The sequence below is a fragment of the Copidosoma floridanum genome, unplaced genomic scaffold (assembly GCF_036245765.1).
Source record: "Copidosoma floridanum isolate Cflo_tuat_1 unplaced genomic scaffold, Cflo_Japanese_pri ptg000024l, whole genome shotgun sequence".
Classification (NCBI taxonomy): Eukaryota; Metazoa; Arthropoda; class Insecta; order Hymenoptera; family Encyrtidae; genus Copidosoma; species Copidosoma floridanum.
In genome coordinates this window covers 1,848,195-1,869,223 of record NW_028321901.1, presented here as the reverse complement: position 1 = coordinate 1,869,223, position 21,029 = coordinate 1,848,195, and the positions used below count along the sequence as shown (strand labels likewise).

Here is a 21,029-nt window from a genome sequence, read left to right as displayed (position 1 = left end):
ACTGTTGGAGAAACTTCACGAGATAATTACTGGAGATAATTTTTATCGTAAAAAGAAGCTGTGAAGCTATCATTGTCCGTAGGGTTATTTATTAAAATATTTTTATAAATTTTTACAAATTATTTAATTACTTTTTATCATGATACTCTTTGAGGAAAATAGTGTTGATATTTTACAATGTAAAAAAATTTATTTGAGAGAAAAACATTAATTTTTTTATTGAGTACATGAGGTGCCCGAGTTACCCTACAAACTCACGCTGCCCCACTATCCCTTACGCAAGCCCTAGTGGACCACAAATATCTTAAACTAGCGGCACCCCGTCTCAGCTTCGTCTGAGACTTACTAAATGGAACACCATGTGTGTTGACATGTAATGTGAAACGTTTTCAGTTAGAAATTTGACATTTATTCCTGACACTTCTCAGAACAAAAATCTTCTTATTGAAAACATACTTGTTCGCAATCCATACGGTTTATTTGGTCACATAATGAGCTGTAAAAATTGAAAAATTCTAATTACGCTGAAAAGTACCGTGCGTTCCTTATGCTATAAAATAATCGTTGGCCATAAGAAGTGGTTGATTTGCAGTTTTTCCCGTATAATTTACGAAAAGGGCTATTTTTAAAGCTGTTAAGATTTAAAATTCCCAAAAAATATATATTAGGAAAATTTTTTTTTCTCTTATCTCACAACTTTAGTACCAGAGCAATGTCCTGGAGCTTAATCTCTACATTTTTTATTGCCACAAAAATACAAATATATTTTCTCATTATTTAAAAATTTGAATTTAGATCTTTAAAGATTGAAGAGATTACTGTAAGGGTAAAATAAAAAGCTTATCTCTCACGTGATGGATTCTTTATTTGGCGATTTTGGCTGTTCCCATCTTGATAAATTTTCTGCGTCAGTTTTTTGACGCCTCAAATTGTATTCATTAAATACATTTAAACTTTTCTGTTCAATATACCCTTTTGCGACTATTGTCATGCTTACGACTTTTGTGATCCCTAAAGGCTGTTTTCTGTCAACTTTGTTGAGTTCTAATATATTTGTTGGCAAGGTAGTTTAACGTCCGATGGCCCTAAAAAAGACCGGTGAGCTTCTTAAGTATACTATTTCTTGACTGAAGTTAACAGCAACTGTGACTGCCTGGATACCTCAGGGTGATCTTCTCTGGCCTGTTGTTGAAGCCTCAGACTGATCGGGAGAAAAATTACAAAGTCCAAAGCTTTGGGGCTAGTTGTAGTGCTCTGTTTCAACGTCTCCTGATATAACGTCAAAAACGTTGGTGTCTAAGGCACCTTTTTTTTGCAGACTTTTTTTGATGATCTAAGGTGGAGAGATTAGTAGAGATTGGTTCGTGATGCTTGCCCGTTGGAGACTCCCGTTGGCTCAAGTTTAATTTTCCTTCATAGCTGTTAGGTTCACCCGGCGCAGACCTTGGAGAGGATCGGTGATTCCTGGTTGAATGCTTAGAGTCAAGAGGGTAATATAGGGTCGTCGGTCACCGAGGTTCCCAGCCTTACGACTAACAACTATTCTCGTGACGTCTGCCAGTTAGTGACTGACTTGGTTTAATAGTGGTGGGCTCTACATAGTATTTTAGTTGACGAATCGTCTCCAGAAATTGAAGTAAAAATTTATTTGTTGGCAAGGTAATTTAAACTTAGGTGGGCCTTGAAAGGACCGATGAGATTAATGGTTAAGTAGGGAACGTAAATGCTTACATTGGCCCTGAAGAGGGCCAGTGGTAAAATTTTCAGTCATTCCTTATCATTATTCTTGATGATGGAGAGCCAGCTGTGGGTAGTTTGACTCTTACCCTCGGATCCTCTGTGGATGGAGACCGATTATAAGGGAGGTGCACCGCTGATCAAAAAATATCTCGTCTTCGGTTTGTTCCCCGGATCATCAACCACTCATTGTTAGTCGGGGAAATAGGAGGATGCCGCTGGGGACACGACCACTGAATACAAAGCTGTTATGGCTGCCCATACTCCTCAGGGCTGTTCTCCCTAGCTTACATTTGTAGTATAAAATTCTCTGATGGCACCAGGCCAGATTGTGGTACGGCCACATAACTCTGAAGGGTTGGAGCAGGATATGCTTTGGCTTGACACGTCTCCTAGTACTTCACTGGAGACGTCATTGGTTAAAATAAATTTTTTATTGGTGTCACTCGTCAATCCTATAGGTTTAAGGTAACAGTAGACTTAGATCACTTGGAGAAGAGCATCATCGGTAACCGGGATACCCAGCTGCACAACGATCATCTACATTCCCGATGCAGCTCGATGAACTGCCAGTAGACAAACGCAGAAATTTCCGCGACGCTTGAGCCTATCATAACCACAGTTATTTAATTCCATTGCAGGTAGCTTCGATTTTATGTCGACGCCACCTAGCGGATCCTACTGAACTAAAGTGAAAAGCTGGTGTATTTTTGCAAAACTTTGAGCTTATTTATTGGTATTGTTATTAAGTTTTTTAAGTTAAAAACTATACTAAAACCATCTAGGAAGTGTCAAGAATCACTATGCAAAATTTCAGCAAAATTGGTTCAGTAGTTCTCGTGGTTAGTGATTACAACGGTTTTAGCAACTTTTCTTTATATGTTAGTAAGATTTTAGAGTTTATTGTAATACAACGCTGAAATAATACAAGACTTTACAAATTAGATACCGATACATTCGGCGTTTCTTCCACAGCTTTTTTAGCTTTTTAACACGATTTATTAGCTTCACTTGTAACTAACTATATACTTTGATTAGGATGGAATTTTGCACACGCTCTGAGTTCTGATGACAATACATGACTAGCTTAGAAACGTCATTACAAATCCAATATGGAGGCATTCCCAAGATGTCAGATTGGCTGTTTCAAATCCATCCCCATGATATGGGTATGAAAATAAAAGGGTTTACAGTCAGAAATACGAGAAAAATAGTCACGTGACTTAAATCCAATATAATGGACGTCCAAGATGTCAGACAGGCTATTTAAATTGCACCCCTATGATATGGGTATTGAATAAAAGAGTTTGCTGAATGGAATACGAAAAAAAATTACGTGACCTAAATCCAGCATGGTGACCGTCCTAAGGTGGTGGATTTGCTATTTAAAATACAGTCCTATGATTTAAGTATAAAATGAAAAAGTTTGCTGAAAATAATGCGAAATGACATTTTCTTACCTAATTATCATGTCATGGGTATCAATCAATAAAGTTCAAGAAGAGGAATACAAAGATTGGTCTTTAAGTCTATGAGATCCCACGTAAGCCAAGGTAGGATACGCTCAGAGGGCTAAATGGTATGACGGTGGTAAAAAATTTCATGTTGCTAGCGTTACCTTGGGGCACCGGGTGCAACCCTATTGTAATTAGCCTTGCCCCCCTACATGGACCTCTGGGAGGTAGGGGGTTGACTGACTGTAAGATTAAAAAGTATAAAATAAAAAAAATAGTTTAAAAAACTAAAAAACACGCTCCTAGCATGCACTTAAAATTACAAAATGATTTGGACATTTAGTTTAATGACTCAAAAGTTTTCCCTTAGATCTTTCTTCATCAGATCGCAGGTAAACATAAACAATTTTAGTTCGTGATGAACGATAAATAATTACCCATACGAAATGGTTATAAGTAGGTAATCATCTTTATTAAGTATTTACTGTGACTTATTATAAAAAAAAGCGTAAAGCGTTTTGTCCAAAAAAAGTATAGATTACATTTATTTACAATTATTTATCGTTCATCACGAACTGAAATTGTTTATGTTTACCTGCGATCTAACGAAGATTTTGCAAAGTTAAACCTCTTGAGTCATCAAACTAAATGTTCGAATTATTTTGTTATTTTTAGTGCGTGCTAAAAGCGTGTTTTTAAACTATTATTTTTATTAAATCATTGAATTAGTAAGCACAAGATGAAGCAGACAATTTTTTTAAGCTCACAATACTTTAAAACAGCATTTTTATCTGTACGATCTTATAGTAGGGAATAACTCGTAAGTAAAAATTAAACAAGAATGCAATAATGTAATCAAACTCTTGTTCTTGAGTGTTCTTATTTCATGAAAATAGTATTTGTCCACAAATACATTCTTATGGATGTTAACAAGAAACTGTTTAGTACTAATGACTCAAATAATGAATGAGTATTTTCTTACATTCTAGGTAGTATTTAGTATTCAGACCATGACGAGTTTTCATATTCAGTACAATTCATTGACGCTTCAGCTAAAATGATAAAATATTTTATACATTTGGAGTCTGCAAAAGCTTCAGACCCTCTTCGTAGTATTAAGTCCAATAATAGTTGCTGATAAAAAATTTCGCAAAGATACTAGCATACAAAGTCTGATTTTGGTACGTCGATCACTTGAGAAATTTATACATCATGGGTAAATTTTGCACAGCAGATCAGTATAATTTAAAATTTAACTGTAACAAGACGTTAAATTATAGACAACCCAACTCGTATTGAACGGTACGATTTTCGTGATGCAAGCCATTCAAAATACAGTGCGTGTTTACATGTTCAATCGATCTTTTTCACTAAAGAAATCAATATGCAACTAGCTTGGTCTAATTCATAAGTTACACTTCTAAAGTGTACTTATATCTCTTTGTGCTATGAACTTGGCAGTACACTCTCTGTTGTTTAAGCTTTATCATTTCACTTGAATAGAAAAAAAATTTTTCGGAGTCGCTCAAATATCTCATTATGTTAAATAAAAAAATTACTAAAAAAATTGAGAATTTTTAGCTCATCGCATCCACAAAATTCAAGCACTAGGAGAAATAATCGAGAGAAAACGTTGTGTTTAGGTTTTGATCACACCCTTAAGCTTTACTTACAAAAAAAAACTTGGCTTACAGAACCTGAACATTTTTGCTTGAAATAAATCTTGTTGGCCTGTTAATTTGAACATCAAAACTATCTAATCCAATATAGAACAAGTACATTTTATTGCTACAGCCCATTGTTACATTTTCAAACAATTTTCTTCTTATTCACACACAATTGATGTGTTGGCTTTTCGTCGTCAGGTGTTAGATGAACAAAAACATTTTAATAAACGTATCTATGTACGGTAACAACTTGATACAGTAATGAAAACTTAGCGGTTAATAAAAACTGAAAGCTTTACCGTAGAAATGAATAACTTGTGCACAATCAATAGAACAAAAACGCGAAAGTAAGTTAACTGAATGTAATTCTGGATGATAAATGATTATTACACGTTCAGGAAAAGCTACGTAATTAAAAAAAAATCCAAGAATCATAAGTACCATAAATGATTATCTCGTTATCACCATGTCACTTAAACTCTTATATGTGGTTTATAACAAAAAATTTTTTATTTTAGTGTTTAAATTATTGTAAGTGTGCTTTGGCATATGTTCTAGATCTTAAGCAAATAGAATAAAAAACAAGAACATAGAAGAAGTTGCACAACGTGCATCTGACAGAAACTAGAACAATGTTAAATAGAAGATTTATCTAAAGGACATGTTAAAGCAGCCATGCCACACTTCTGCTTCAAACTGTATCTTCTAAACTCATGGTGCCAATAGTTATTTACAAGGACGTCAATGGAAATAAATTCTTCCGTAAGTTTAATGACATTGAAGTAGAAATGCTTGTGTTATTTGTAATGTATGTGAAAGTCAAAGATATTTTATGAATTCAAAGCTTGATTCGATGTACTGGATGCTTATTACTATTTGTTACGTTAAACGAGCGTAAAACATTTTTCAGTACCTGATGAAGTAAGTATTGTAAAGAAGTATAATTAAATATACGAAGTTTAAGATTTGTCACAAATGTACGTCAGTAAAAGTAAATACGGTTGTATCATATAATATTTTAATTTGCTCACTTATACAGAATCTTTTTAAATTTTTAACATTTTCGTTAAAAATTTTTCTATGAACAGATGAATATTATTTTAAGCTGCTGAGAATTCTATGGATATCACAGCTCAATTCTCCAATCTTTTTTTTGTCACTGTTCTACGTAAGCAACTTTTAATTAATCTTATAAAAAGAAGATCACTTGGCCAAATCTACAGTACTCGGTAATGTCATGTATAATTTTATTACTCAAATAACGTCGGAAATGTTACTGAAAATGATAAATGATTTTTGTCACATACGTATAATAAACGTCAAAATAAATTTTTGATTAGTGCACTAATATACTTTAATATTTTTTAGAGAATGGTCTGTAACTCCTGCGTATTGATCCATAACATAATAAGTTTCGGAGAAGCTTTCTTATATAACTTAATTGCAAAGATTTATATTATTATCTTACATACTGCTAACATATCAAAAAATAACACTCAACTACTCCCGTTTTGCTAAGTCTTGGGTCAATTCTTGAATTACAGAGTAAAACTTACTTTCGTGAATAGCAATCAAAATATTGGTACTTACTCTTATCGATAGTGAAGTAACTGATAACAAAATAATGTCAATAATGTGCATTAGATCTTTTTTTTTTAAATTGTCTTACCTTTTAATTCTTCAAAGTACTTGAATGAGAAAGATTATCATTTCGTTTAATAGATTATTCCTGGTTTATTAGCTGACTAATGAGAGTATTATCATTACCAGTTGTCACTTCTATTAGTTAGTTTGCTGCAGAGTAACTTACTTCAAGTCAAATCAAGCAGAGTTTTCTAGTATGTTGAAATATCACTTGAATATAGTCAGCATACAGAAATGCTACGGTCCGTCCCCACCAGCTAGTCTTTGTAGCAGACATGCATGTGTAGAACAGAGTTTCTGACCTTTTAGTGGTTAGCAACAGTGCTATAATTATTTATACGATCAAGAGGCAGTAGGAATGTCTACTTCTCAACTATAAGGAATGTAGCATCATAACAGTTACTCAACTTGAATAACGATTCTAACGATTCCGACGTCTTAAGGTTGGGCCACTAATAGCTTCAATTTGCATAGAATATAAAATATGATACATGAAATATGTTGACATCACTAAGCTTTTTTCGAGATGTAACAAAATGTATTGTTTACCAAAGATTCATAGCCAGTGAAAAAAAAAATAGTTATCTGTGCAAGTCAGTGATGTAAAAAATTTTAGGAAAAATTTTTCGAATTTTTGAACTATTGAATGTGCCTATACCCAATGATTTATTTACAAAAAATGATTCAGACCATTAATCATCAACAAATTTTGTTAGAGCAACTGCAACTAATTTTATTTTTTAACAAATAAGTTGATGTAGTTGTTTAAATGAATCGCCCGAATTACAGGATTGGTAATAATAAGGCAGTGGAAGCAACTTTTGATAATGTAACGAAGTAGTTTTAATTTTGATGTGATAAAAATATTTACGGATACATATTTATAGAGCTGTTAGCTGAACGCTTGAAATTAATATGTTTTGTCGATTGCAATCAAGTCATGGTACTTTTATAAGTCTATTCGGACAAAATTCTTTAAAATTGAACTTTCGAGAGTCTGAATAAAAAAGAACTAATAAGAGCCTCTGGGAGTCAGGCAAGACGTTTATCTAACCAATATAGGTCAATTAGTCGATTGAAACGATGAGATCAATCCAATAAAGAGTAAAGATATGGCCCGATTGAAAAGAAAACGTTAGAACTAAGGGCCAAGAGAGACGTTGATGGCTCGCAGGGTGATGGGAGAAGACGGATTTTTTGATACAGTTGCAAATAGTAAACCAAGCAGTTGGTGGCACCACGCAGGACATGGGGAAGAGCTGACGTCAGCTCCCACAACAAGAGAGCAACTCAAAAACTTAAAACAGCAGATTCGTTAGCCTCAAACCATAAGAGACAACAGCCAGCTCTGACGCATGGAAAGCTTAATTTAACTTTAACATAACTGCCCACCTTGCTGACTTCCAAGGCAGCAACCAATACATTATCAACCATTAGATAAATAAAAATAAGGAACAAGAGTGCGCTTACTCCTTATAATTCAAGCATGATATAAAAATTATATCAAGGATAGCAAACTACTTATTTTAACTCATGGAATTTAAAAACACAGAAATACCTTGTAAAGTTCTCTTGTTGCTAGATCATTTTTTAAATAAATAATTGACGGTTAACAATAATATTTTAATTAAACTATACACCTCCTTCAGAACTTCTATTTACTTATTTTTTGGTAACTTCATTATTATTTAGAGCTTACATCAGCAATAAAATACTACTTAGTTTCTTGAGCAAAAATTTTTTATTTATGTAAGTCAATATTTCGTCTCATTATGAAGACCTTTTTAAGACTGTAAGTACATAAATATATATATTAGTTTAATATACAAAATCGTAAAACAAAATAAAATAAGAGAGAAATTACAATACGTATAGTACCTCTCCCTTTTTCTCAACGTAAAAACCTCACGCACTATAAACCAATAGTTTTGTTTAATACGGAGACCATCTTATAACAAACGAAACCTTTTACAATAATAGATGGTAGGTAGACTATTCATGTCAACGTATAAACAGGCAATGTAGTTACAAGATACGCATTCTTTATGTACATGTATACTTTAGTAGTCAAGTTTGATAATCAATCTATTAGTGGAATCAGGGGCCGCCCAGGCGGGGGGGCAGGGAGGGCTCGAGTCCCCCCAACTTTCAAACTGGGGGAGCGCAGCCCCCCCCCAGTTTCCGACATAAATGTCAAAGAAATTTTTGATTGCTCGTGAGCAAAATGATAAAAAAAAAACAGATAGTTATGCTCAAATTTTGCTTTAGTTTATAACTTTATGCATAAAATAAAAAAAAAGCGAATCAAAGGGTGCATTCAATTTGCATCGTACAAATAAATTCCAAGTGCTCAATGCTTTGTAACCCAATCAATCGAGTGCCTGCCCTATTAAATAATTTATTATTAGGAAAATAAATCCCAAGCTCTCAATGCTGTGTGACACAACTAGTTGAGCGCCTGCACTGTTAAACAATTGATAAATAAACAAATCCTAAGAGCTCAATGATTTGTAACCCAACTTATCGAGTACCTGCACTATAAAATAAATTATCATTAAATAGATAAATCCCAAGCGCTCAATGCTTTGTTACCCAACTGATTGAGTACCTGCACTATAAAATAATTTATTTTTAAATAGATAAATTCCAAGCCCTCAATGCCTTAAAACTAGATGGATCGAGTGCCTGAACTATTGAATAATGATGAATTAAATAAACCCCTGGCTCTCAAAGCTTTGATTCATCGGGTTACAAAGAATTAAGCGCTTGAGATGTTTTTATGTAAAAGTAGATTATTTAATAGTGCAGGCACTTGAGTCGTTGGGTTACAAAGCATTGAGCGCTTGAGATTTATCAATTTAATAATAAATTATTTTATAGTGCAGGTCAGTTGGGTTAAAAATCATTGAGCTTTTGGGATTTATTTATTTAATAATTATTTATCAGTGCAGGTACTCGATCAGTTGGGTTATGAAGCATTGAGCGCTTAGGATTTTTTCATTTAATAATTATTTATCATTGCAGGCACTCAATCAGTTGGGTTACAAAGCATTGAGCACTTGATATTTATTTATTTAATAATTATTTATCAGTGCAGATACTCGATCAGTTGGGTTATGGAGCATTGAGCGCTTCGGGTATATAATTGTTTGGCTTATCTAGTTCTATTGTGTGTAAACAAATCAAGAGCACGAAACAAAGATCTAAATTCATTACTAAGAGAATTTATATTAAAAAATGCTGAAAGACAAGTAACATTTGAATTGCCACAAAAAATATAAAATTATATTAATTATCTATATATATGCCTAGATATGTATCTAGAGCCTCCCTATATCTCTATGACTTGGGCAGCCTCTGAGTGTAATTGTACATAAAAGTGTGAGCCTAGATATAATTACAAGGAATATATAAGTATGGGTTAATACACTCGTGTGAGTTTCAACTTAAGGTTCTATTATTGTTTTTTTCTTATTTAAAATTGAAATATAGTGTATTTGTATATATTTGATAATTTATCTTAGTCATTTTTTCTATTGATGTTATAATCAAAATAAAAAGTGTTTCACACTTCCAAGGGGCCAAGAGAGTCGTCGACGGCTCACAGGGTGGTGAGTGAAGAAGGATTTTTCGATACAGTCGCGAACAGTAAGCCCGTCAGTTTTCGGCTCCACGCAAGGAAAAAGGGGAAGGCTGATGTCAGCTCTCGTAGTAAGAGAGCAACTCAAAAACTTGAAACAGTCAGCTTTAAACCCTAAAATACAACAGCTAGCCTTGACGCACAAAAAACTATATTTTAACTTCAACAAAAGTGGTATGTCAAACCAGTTGCAACTAAAATGTATATGAGTAAAAAAAAGCTTACATGAATTCTCCTCTACCTTATTAACATGTAATGTTGGAGAATCAAATCAAAAATACGTATCAGTACCAATAAATTAACAGGCCGTTTGTCTATTAGGATATCGTAAAAAAAGTCTTAGAATAAATTTAATAATTGTATAAATGACAAAGAATAGCTTTAATTCTTTTTATCAATGGCAAAAGTCTTTTAGTAGTGCTAAAATTAGTGTTTCGTTAGTATGTTTTATAAAATTTTTTTAAAAGTTGCCAGAAGAGAATTATTTAAAATCACTGTTTAAGTACTGAAATTTTTGCCCTATATTAAAACAAGTGTCATTTGGGAAATAAATCAACCATTAAAAAAATGATAAATCATTTATATCACACATTGTTTAATTAAGTCGAATGGTAACTAATAGTGACTTTATTTTCCATGGTTGCATAATTGTTTTTCTGCTTTAAATTGCTGAAATAAGTTCTGTCGTAACCATTGAACACGCAGATATTAAATCAATTTCTGTCTCCACTTTAGTGCAATTTTAATATAGTTTATTAAAAAATCCTGTCAGCTCAGTAGCAAGTTACTCTTTATTTTAAGCTTGAGCCATATATCTTGACATGTAATCTTATGTTTATAACAAATTTAGAAAAATAACTTAAGTCAGCAGTTTACATACCATTTTTATTTTTTCTCTTAATTTTAAAACTGCTAACAAAGTTAATCGTAACATAAATATTTCATATCCTTAACCTTACATCATCCCTTAAATCAACAGTAGTATTACTAACATAAGGTAGGTGAATAATCAGATACAATGTTTATCAAAGTACTTATGATAATTACTAGTAAGATCTGGATTTAATCAAAATTGTGTAAATAAGAATTAAATCACATGACTCAGAGTTTCTAAATTTTGCAGTATACTATGTTTAACTTTTAAAACCACTAAACTAAAGGTTAGTAATAAAATTTGTATACACACACACACACACACATATATATATATACATATATATAACATCTTTCCAGTTGTAACTGAATTAGATTTAAAAACTATACCTACTATCTGACATCGTTTAGTGAAGTAAGTTACATAATAACTTGACAGACAGGATTAAATTTATGGGGTAGATTCATAAATAACAATCAATAAATGAATATGACGTTATGCCAAATTGTATTTTAGTACATTACAAGCCACTTCCTATTTATTTCACTCATAATTATGTCATGTCTTGCTTTTTTCTACATGTATTTCTATAACATAAAGGATTTTTTCTACAAATACTTAAGGTGCTTTTCCATAAAAATCAATGTTTGTAAATTTTTAAGAAATTTTTACGTACTACTTTTATACACGCGTTCTGCACTATGGAGTTAATGAACGATCTTAGGTTTGTGACCTTGAAAAAATATGTAACGGAAGTGAATTTCTCATTTTATCTTTCCTCTCACTTCTTCCCGTCAGTCCCCTGTAAGCCAGCGCTACCCCATCCTATCGTAATGCAGTGCTACACAAGCAGTGTAGTTCCCTCTACACCTCCCCACATGGCACTTTACCTCTCTGTTTCATGCCAGCCCTTTTTTTTTCCTCAGCACACCTCTTCGCATATTTCAAATTATAATCTTTTTTTTCTCATTTGTTCTTCTTATGGTGTGCTTCATAACTTATTTTTGTTGTAAATTTTCAAGCATTATTAAATAATAATTAATTTTGTTTCGTTATAAATTTTATAATGAAATAAATAATTTATTTATGAAACTTGCTTCTTAAAAATGTTTTTTTCGAAATTGAAGACATTAGGATATTTAAAGTAGCTCTCTTGCACAAATCTGAGAAATAAAATATGTTTAATTTGGTAGATCAAAATCTGCTGAATCTAATGGTAACTCAATTTATACTTCAAGTTGGACCAAATCTCAAAAAATTTTAGCTCAAAGTCGAACCGTTTAACGTGAGCTCATATGTAAAATTGGCTGTACAAGCGTTTTTCAACTCAAAATCAAAAACTTGAGCAGACATTTTATGACGTATATGTAGCAGGAACTCCGTTTTTTTAAAATCTGCTCTAGAAAATGCTGGTAATCAGTTACTTTCAAAAAAATGGTAGACGGTAGCAGAATACCAACACTGATGCATGTATATACACATACATTCACAAGTAAAACGCTCCCATTCGACTAGAGCAGCAGACGAGGGAGGTACCTTAAGTAGAGCAGCGTTCCTATGTTTCATTAAATATTAATTCACTTATTTCTAATTTGTTACCTTGACAACAAATAAATAACTGACAGTACAATGTTGTCATATTGCGTTAAAATTTCTTATAATAAAAAAAAACTTTTTGTACTGTATAAATACAATAATTAATTATAAATGCATTTTTTTTTACGAATTTTTCTTTGAGATTAGGGTGATTTTTGACTTGACAACGTTTATAACATATTAAGTAGGGAAAAAGTTCAGCTCAAAGTTCAGAGAAATAAGTAGAGCACCAATATATGCAGCAACGCTGGCTACTATTTTTCTCGTAAGGATGAACATACATATAGGCTTTTACACATGCTTGACCCCGTCTTTCTTTTGTTATTAAAAAAAAAAAAATTAAAAATCTATTTAAAAGTTTATTAGGTTCATCCAAAAGTTATTTTTCATACAAACAAAAATCAAGAAGTTTTTACAGATGATATAAATAAATTTTTTCGTGACTCTTTCTTATGTAACATGTAAAATTGAGATTTGTTTGACAGGAGATATATGAAAAAAGGGTATTGTTAAAAAAATTGCAATTTTTTTGTGCGTATTTTTCATGATATTCTTATTATTCATTAAATCTCACGAATATATAAAGCAAAGTCGCTAAAACAGTTGTAATCGCTAATCACAAAAACTACTAGACCGATTTTGATGAAATTTTGCATACCGATTCTTGACACTTCCTAGATAATTTTACTATAGTTTTTATTTTGAAAAATTTGATAATAATAGTAATAAATAAGCTTATAGTTTTGCAAAAATATGCCAGCATTTCAATTTAGTTTAGTAGGATCCGCTAGGCAGCGTCGACATAAAATCGAAGCTACCTGAAACAGAATTAAATAAAAAAGGCTATAATACGCCAGAACATCTGGGAAATTATTGTGGTCATCTACCAGCAATCAATTAAGCTGCATCAAGAATGCAGATGATAGTCGTGCAGCTGGGTATCCCGGTTATCGACGACACTCTTCTCCGAAGAGTAAGTGGCCTAGGTCTACTTCTTCCCCTGAATCTCCAGGATTGATGAGTGCCGCAAATATAAATTGTTCGGTTTCTTGCCAGAGCCCAACCTGCTCCAACAATTCAGAGTTATGTGGCCATCCAGCCTGGAGCCGTCAGAGAACTTTTTACTACAAATGTAAGCCAGGGAAGATAGCCCGGAGGAGCATGAGCAGCCACATCGGCTTTCTTCTCAGTGGTCGTCCTAACGGCATACCCACAGAGAAGGTATTCTCCGGATCACTTTCTCGGCTAATTATGAGCGGCTTATTATCCGGGGAACGACCTGAAGACGAGATATTCTCTGGTAAGCGGTGTACCTTCCTCCAGTATGGTCTCCGTGCACAGAAACTCCAAGGATAAGAGTCAAACTACCTGCAGCTGGGTCTCCATCATCAATAATAAAAATAAGGAATAACTAAAAATTTTACCACTAACCCTTTTCAGGGCTATTATAAGTATTTACGTTCCCTGCTTAACCATCAGTTTCACCGGTTCTTTTAAGGGCCACCTAAGTTTAAACAACCTTACCAACAAGTACATTCTTATTACCTGTTTTGGAAGGGATTCGTCGACTCAAAGACTATGTTAACTAAAGACAATAGAACAGTCTCTCATGAGCAAGTATCACGAACTAATCTCCTCATCTTAGATCATTAAAACAACTGAGTCTGCAAAAAAAAGATGCCTTAGATACCAACGTATTCGACGTTATACCAGGAGACGTTGAGAAAGATCTCTACAACTTGCTCCAAAGCTTTGGACTTTGTAATTTTTTTTCCAATCCGCCTGGGACTTCAACAGCAGACCAGAGAAGATGGCATCTAGGCAGTCAAAACTGCTGTAAGCTTGAGTCAAGAATGAATTTACTTAAGAAACTCACCGGTCTTTTTGAGGGTCATCGGACGTCAAAGTATCTTGCCAACAAGTATTTTAGAACTTAATAAAGTTGACAGAAAACGGACTTTAGGGGTCACGAAAGTCTTTAAGCATGCCAAAAGTCGCAAGAGGGTAAATTGTAAGAAAAACTTTAAATGTATCTAATAAATACAATTTTTGGCATCAAGAAATGACGCAGAAAATCTGTCGAGATCGGAACAGCAGTGTCAAAATCGACGAATAAAGAATCTATTACGTGAAAGATCAGCTTTTCATTGTTTCCTCACAGTAATATCTTAGATCTTTTAGATTTTTAAATAAGTAGAAAATGTATTTGTATTTTTGTGGCGATAAAAAATGTGAGGATTAAGCTCAGGGACTTTGTTGATCTGGCAATAAAGTTGTGAGATAAGAGAAAAAAGCTTTTCTTTAATATATATTTTTTTTGGGTTTTTAATCTTTACAGCTTTAAAAATAGCCCTTTTCGTAAATTATATGAGAGAAGCTACAAATTAATGGCCTCTTACGGCCAACGGTTATTGTATGGTATAAAAAACGCACCGTAGTTTTCGGTATGATTTTATTTTTTTAATTTTTGCAGCTTATTATTTTGCTCAATAAACTGTATAGATTCCGAACAAATATGTTTTCAATAAGAAGATTTTTGTTCTGAGAAATGTCAGGAATAGATTCTAACTAAGAACGTTTCACATTACATGTCAACACACACAGTATTCCATTTAGTAAGTCTCAGGTGAAGTGGAGACGGGGGGGCCACTAGTTTTTAATAAACACTATACAATACTTCAAAATCTATGGGTGACAAACGTTCTGCAGGGAAATTTACTGGCATGTAATACTACGCTTTTAAAGATACAACGGTTCTACAAGATGGTTTACTTTAGCCTTCGTGGTACAAGTTTATTTTGGGTTTAAAATATGGGCTAAAAACAAGTGTGTTAAAGTATGTAACAGATGCAAGTGTGATGTTAGAGATGTTATCAGCGTAGGCGGTAAAAAGTTGTGTTGATATTATTGGAAGATTCTATAAAAGCACACAGTCTTGTACTGGCCAGCTTGCGTATGATTTATATTGAATTGTACCGTAATATATGGTTTCTAATCGTTTACTTATTAAAAGATACATTAATTAGTTAAACTGCACCCAATTAACATACGTTTACTCATTTCAACGACAGTTGCATCATTTTTGTACATAATGTCGTTTTACAAAAAGTATATTTATATTCATAGAGTGCGCGGTGGCTCGGTCGACTAGGTCGGTGGATTGGCACGCGGGAGACCGTGGTTCGATTCCCGGCGAGTGTGACTTTCAGGCAAGTACCTTTGTGATTTTTCACATGTGCTTTTTCACCACACAATGCTCCTCGAGGAGGGTTTTAGGCGACCCTCTAGCAGCGAAAATTGCCTAATTTCCCCCTACCCTCCTCCCAGTAATGGGAGGCCTCCCATTCCTTTCCTTGTCTCTTTCCCAAAGTGCTAAGTGCCCATAGTAGTGCCCTTATTAAAAGGAGCCGAACGTAGAGCACTATAATATGAAAAAAAAAAAATTAATATTCATAATTATGTTGTCTGCCATAGAATTTCCTAAAAGAATAACTTTATACGTGGATACCTAAGCACCTACTGTCCACTTGTTGAATACATCATTAAACCTGTGTCCCTGCTTACCAAGTCCTTGTTATTTATCCCCCTCTATTATTATTCGCATTAACTTTAGCAATCCATCTTTTTTTTTCGTTTATCAGTTATACTCCTGCTTTTTAGTTTTAGTTTAGAGTATTAAGCTATACGACTTATTTATTACGTTAATCTTGCTTCGTATCAAGTCTAGTTTTAGATTTTTAAGCCCTACATCACCCACCAGATTTATTACTCCTGAGTCAGTTATTTTTATTGTTTTATGCTTGGACATTGACACTGTACTTACACTCAGAGAAAAAATTTTAACCAAGAAGTGGGAGAATCAGTAAGTATGCACAGTGATGTTTGACCCTGCTTCTATTGGCTGGAGTCTACTTTTATATTGTTTTTATACTTTTATACGCCTGTGAAAAGTGCATCTTGATACACTAGTGTAACTTATCATGCTGTATAGAATTAACAGCACTTCTGAGAAGCTAGCTGAAGCTATTGTACATAGTGGCAAGCTTTTATTGTAGCGGGAAAACCACTACTGTGTATACAGGTACTGCTCGTTCATCTCCTCAGTTGGATATCGTTCTCTCAGTGTGTACGTTTTCTTTTCTCGTATTGATAAATGCATGATAGTTTTTAATTTGCAAGTGTGTCCAATACGTATCCTTTCATTTGGCCAGTATAACTAGAAGATCTTCTGGTTTTTTTACTGTAACCCCCAATAAAAGCCGTATCTTACAAGAATAATCTTTTTTTACATCTTGTGTTGATTCCATTTTTTGTTTACATTCATATTTTTTAAACTTCTAGCACTGAATTTCCACTTTTCGCGATACTAGCGTAAATCTTTTTTTGCTTGTGCTGCTTGCTACGTTTTCGTACATTGGTTAAAAACATGCTACTATGTCTCTTGCATTTAATGTTGTTTGTTTTACGAGCAATCATTAAATTTCGAAAAAGTCTACCTTTTTGTATGTCATAAGTGGTAGCTTTGTATAATATACAATTTTCCGTTAAATGTTGCTGTCACCATTTTCGCAACCCCTCCAATCTCCTTTTCTGTGGTCCTAACATTTGCTTTGTATTGCTTACACTTTCAAAACTCTGTTATATGCACCTATAAATTCCAGAAATATTTTCATCCCATTTTTTGTGAATTTTTCTGCTTCGTCTTTAACCTTTTTTAAGTCTTGAAGCCCCTGTATGTGGTAACAAAACGATGGAATATTGATTTTTCCTGTTCAGTATTGAGTTTAATCAGTGGTATTTGTTAGTTTTGACTTTAGTAATAACAGTATTTTTTCTTTTTCTGCTACTGTCAGCTATCTCTAAAGGACTTTAATCATTCTGACTTTATCCTCAATTTTCTGACCCACTACTGCCATATTATGTGACTAATTGTAAGTTAAAAATTTTTCTAGCGGTAACTTTTATTTTTTATTTTTTATTTTTTAATACTGTATTAAATTTATTCAGATTAATCGGATACAGGTTGAATTTTTGATACTCTCCATTAAGCAATTCTTGATTTTTAATCCAAAAGAAATAACGTAAACAGACACGTATAGATTACAAGGAATTGAACTAGCAGTAATTATGGATCACTCCTATGATAGGTATTTTTTAATTTTGTTTTTGATTGTCCAAATGTGTTTTTTTTCATGAGCTGTGATTTCTTTTTACCTTTGAAGATTCCTATAGCGTAGAAAAATGGGCAGTGGAGTGAGCGATCTCACTATTATATTGTTTATTCTTGTGTTTGATGCTTGAACCCAGCCCTGTGAAAGAGGCACTACTTCTTACTATTGAAACATATTTAGGATGAAGGGGCAGTTATTCATTATTTCATTATGTAGGTATATCGACTGTACAAAAACCATACACAGTTTAATTTAATTCTTGAAAACAATGATCTATTTATTTAAGCCCATGGTTTATTAAAAAAAAAAGTCAATAGTACAACAAACCTTTTTCTTCAACTTCTTTTCTTCTTATTAGAGTTTTTGATACGATAAATGTGACTGAAAAATAAATCTCATAAAACTAATAGAAAATGTATTTGCAAGTGGAAAGTTTTTTTATCATTTTCATTGTTATTAGTACCATTTTAATGCTCATCATCGTTATTATTATTTGTTAGTTAAAAAAGGTATTTATTTTCGAACGGTACAACACTGATTTTAATAACGCATACACAAGTTCACACGAACGCAAAAAGGGCTCTGATCTGATCTCGTCAGTTGCTCCAACTTCCTCTCCTCTTCTCCCCTTCCATCTCTCCTTGCCCACTTCTCCCACTTTCTGACTGACTGTCCCGAGACACAAGGTGGCGTGAGCCCATGACACGACGTAGATGACCCTTGACTGACTTGACGGCTGCTTTCCAGAGTCCGCGGAAGTGAGGTGCACCCAGTAGAACAAACTGCCAGGAGATGCCCTGATATACCAAGGTCCCGGCGACGAGGTTCCAGTTAATCTCCGCCTGGTGTAAGGTTTCACGCATCTCCATCGGCGTGGTAAAAGTATGTGGCGTTGTCACTCCAGAGTTCAGACGATCGTCCTCGGCGTCCTATGAATCGTGCGAGGGACCCATAAAAGACGCTGTTGAGAGATCATCCACCAGCTCTAAGTGAAGTGCCTTTGTAGAAATGCACACAAATATGACGACATAGCCTTTTGTAGTGCGGATCCCATGGTCCCTCGCAGAAAGCACTAGAAAGGTCCTGCATAATCTACTCCAGTCCGAGAGAAAGCACAGGAGGGAGTGACCCTTGAGGCCTGAAGGAGGGCCATCATCTGGGAGGCAGGGCGCACTTGAAGTCGGGCGTACACCACGCAATGGCGGGAGAACGTCTTAATTTTTTTCAAGCCTCCAACAATCCAAACACGTTTAGCTGTGTAGGCGCTCGTAAGGAAGTAGCCTCCATGAAGTGCCCAAGAGTATGCCAATGAGATTATCAGCCAGGACAGGTGCCATGATCCACTGATGAGGGTGGGATGGTGCTCATTGTAAGGCAGCGATGAGTTTTGAAGCTACCCACCGATGAGTGAGATCCCGTCCTTGCCGAGAAAAGCTGTAAGACGTGTTAATGACGAAGCCTTGGGCAGTATTCCCCCTTGCTTTAGGATTTGGAGCTCGTCTTTGAAGGTTGAGGTCTGGCTTAGGCGTACGCAAGCTTCAAATGGGGCATTAAACTCTGTTGTCGTAAGCCGTGAGTATAGCGGTGGGGTCGGCTCCCGGCCAAAGTATCATCTGAGTCCCCAACGTAGACGTGCGAGAAGGCGTAAGAAGACATCGAGAGTCGAGAACCGTTTGAAGATGTTAAACTCAAGGTTCTGTGTAACGCAATAAGCATGCAGTGTCGAGGCAGAGTGTCTGATGTTTTCTTAGGGCCAGGAATTATGCTCCTCCACGAGCCAACTGGGCCCCTCCCACCTCAGGGGTTAAAGATAGAGTTCGCTCATGTCTGAGCTTCAAGTGGTGACGTCTGCGGGGTTGAATTCAGTTGGAACATAGTGTCCGATTTGGGTTGGCAGCGTCTCTTGAACATGAGCCACGTAATTGTCAATGAGGGAGTTTTTTGTGAATTCATATGAGCGGAGCAAGCTAAGAACTACTTGAGAGTCACACCAGGTGTGGCAGCAGTCAGATATGACTCCGAGTTTATTTGCGGCTGAGTAGTTTAGTGACCAGAAGTGTCGCTTTGAGCTCCAATCGCGGGATAGTCATGCGAGTTGAAGTCAAAGACGTTGGCTTGAGGCTACGTATTGGCGATAGCTTCGTCCAAGCGAAAAGAATGCAGCATCGTATGTGGCTGTCAGAGTCCTGGACTCGGGAATACACTACGGCAGACTTGGCTCGTCGACTGGCATCAGAAAAGGCGTGGAGCTGCAGCTCAAAGTGGGGGCTATGGCCAATCTAGCGTGGCAGGGTGAATGCTGATATGCTTCAGAGCTGATCGATGAAACTGGCCAATCCCTTAGCCATTGACGGAGGGACAGCTTCATCCCAATCAAGTCTTGCGCTCCAGAGATCTTGTACCAAGAGCTTGGCATTTAAGGTAATAGGTGCTAATCAGCCACTTGGGTCGAGTAGACGAGCGAGAGCCACGAGCATGCCGCGCTTTGTCCTTTGTGGCTGAACGTCTGGAAGTGTGAGCATGAACCTATCAAAGTTTGGATCTCAGCTGTCTCTCAGCTCGCTGACGGACCCATCTTCACCCAATTGACGTCACTAGCGTCTCAAGCAGATTACTTCAGGAAGGTCTTCCACCAGCTCTGGCACGTTAGCTACCCACTTTCTTCGCGGAAATTGGCTGGCTTGTAGGAGACCAATTACCTGGTCACCGAGATGACTGGCAGTCTCTATGGAATCTGCACCTAAAAGGATATCGTCCACGTAGAGATCGTTTCGAACAACGGGAACGGCGTCGGGCAAGTTGGATCCTTCGTCGCTGCACAGCTGCTCTATTGTACGCAATGACAGATACGGCGAGGAACAAACTCCATAGATGACGGTAAGCAGCTGATAGTGCGTGAGGGTGTATGCAGTGTGGGACTCCATACAATGCGCTGCAAGTCAACTTCATACTTGTCGATTCTGATTTGGCGAAACATCATTAGGACGTCATTACAAAAGGCTACACAATGTCTTCACCAGCGCAGAAGAACGATCGGTAGCGCTGTCTGGAGTCGAGGGCCGGCATTAAGTAAGTCATTCAGACTGTACACACTCGATATTGGCTGTGATGTGTTGAAGACGGCACGAAGCTTTACTTTTAGATCTCCACTCTACCAAATGCCATGATGTTGAATGTAGTGAGTAGGACCCTTGTGGGTGGACAGTTGGACGTCGGTCAACAGCCGCATATGGCCAAGGGTAAGGT

At 35.4% G+C, this 21,029-nt stretch overlaps 1 protein-coding gene across 1 annotated transcript in view; it reads right to left on the bottom strand.

Annotated features, from left to right (window-relative positions):
* The window catches only part of LOC106637206 (Talin_middle and talin-RS domain-containing protein rhea), a 912,483-nt gene that overhangs the window by 113,427 nt on the left and 778,027 nt on the right, over positions 1-21,029 (bottom strand). The window lies entirely within an intron of this gene.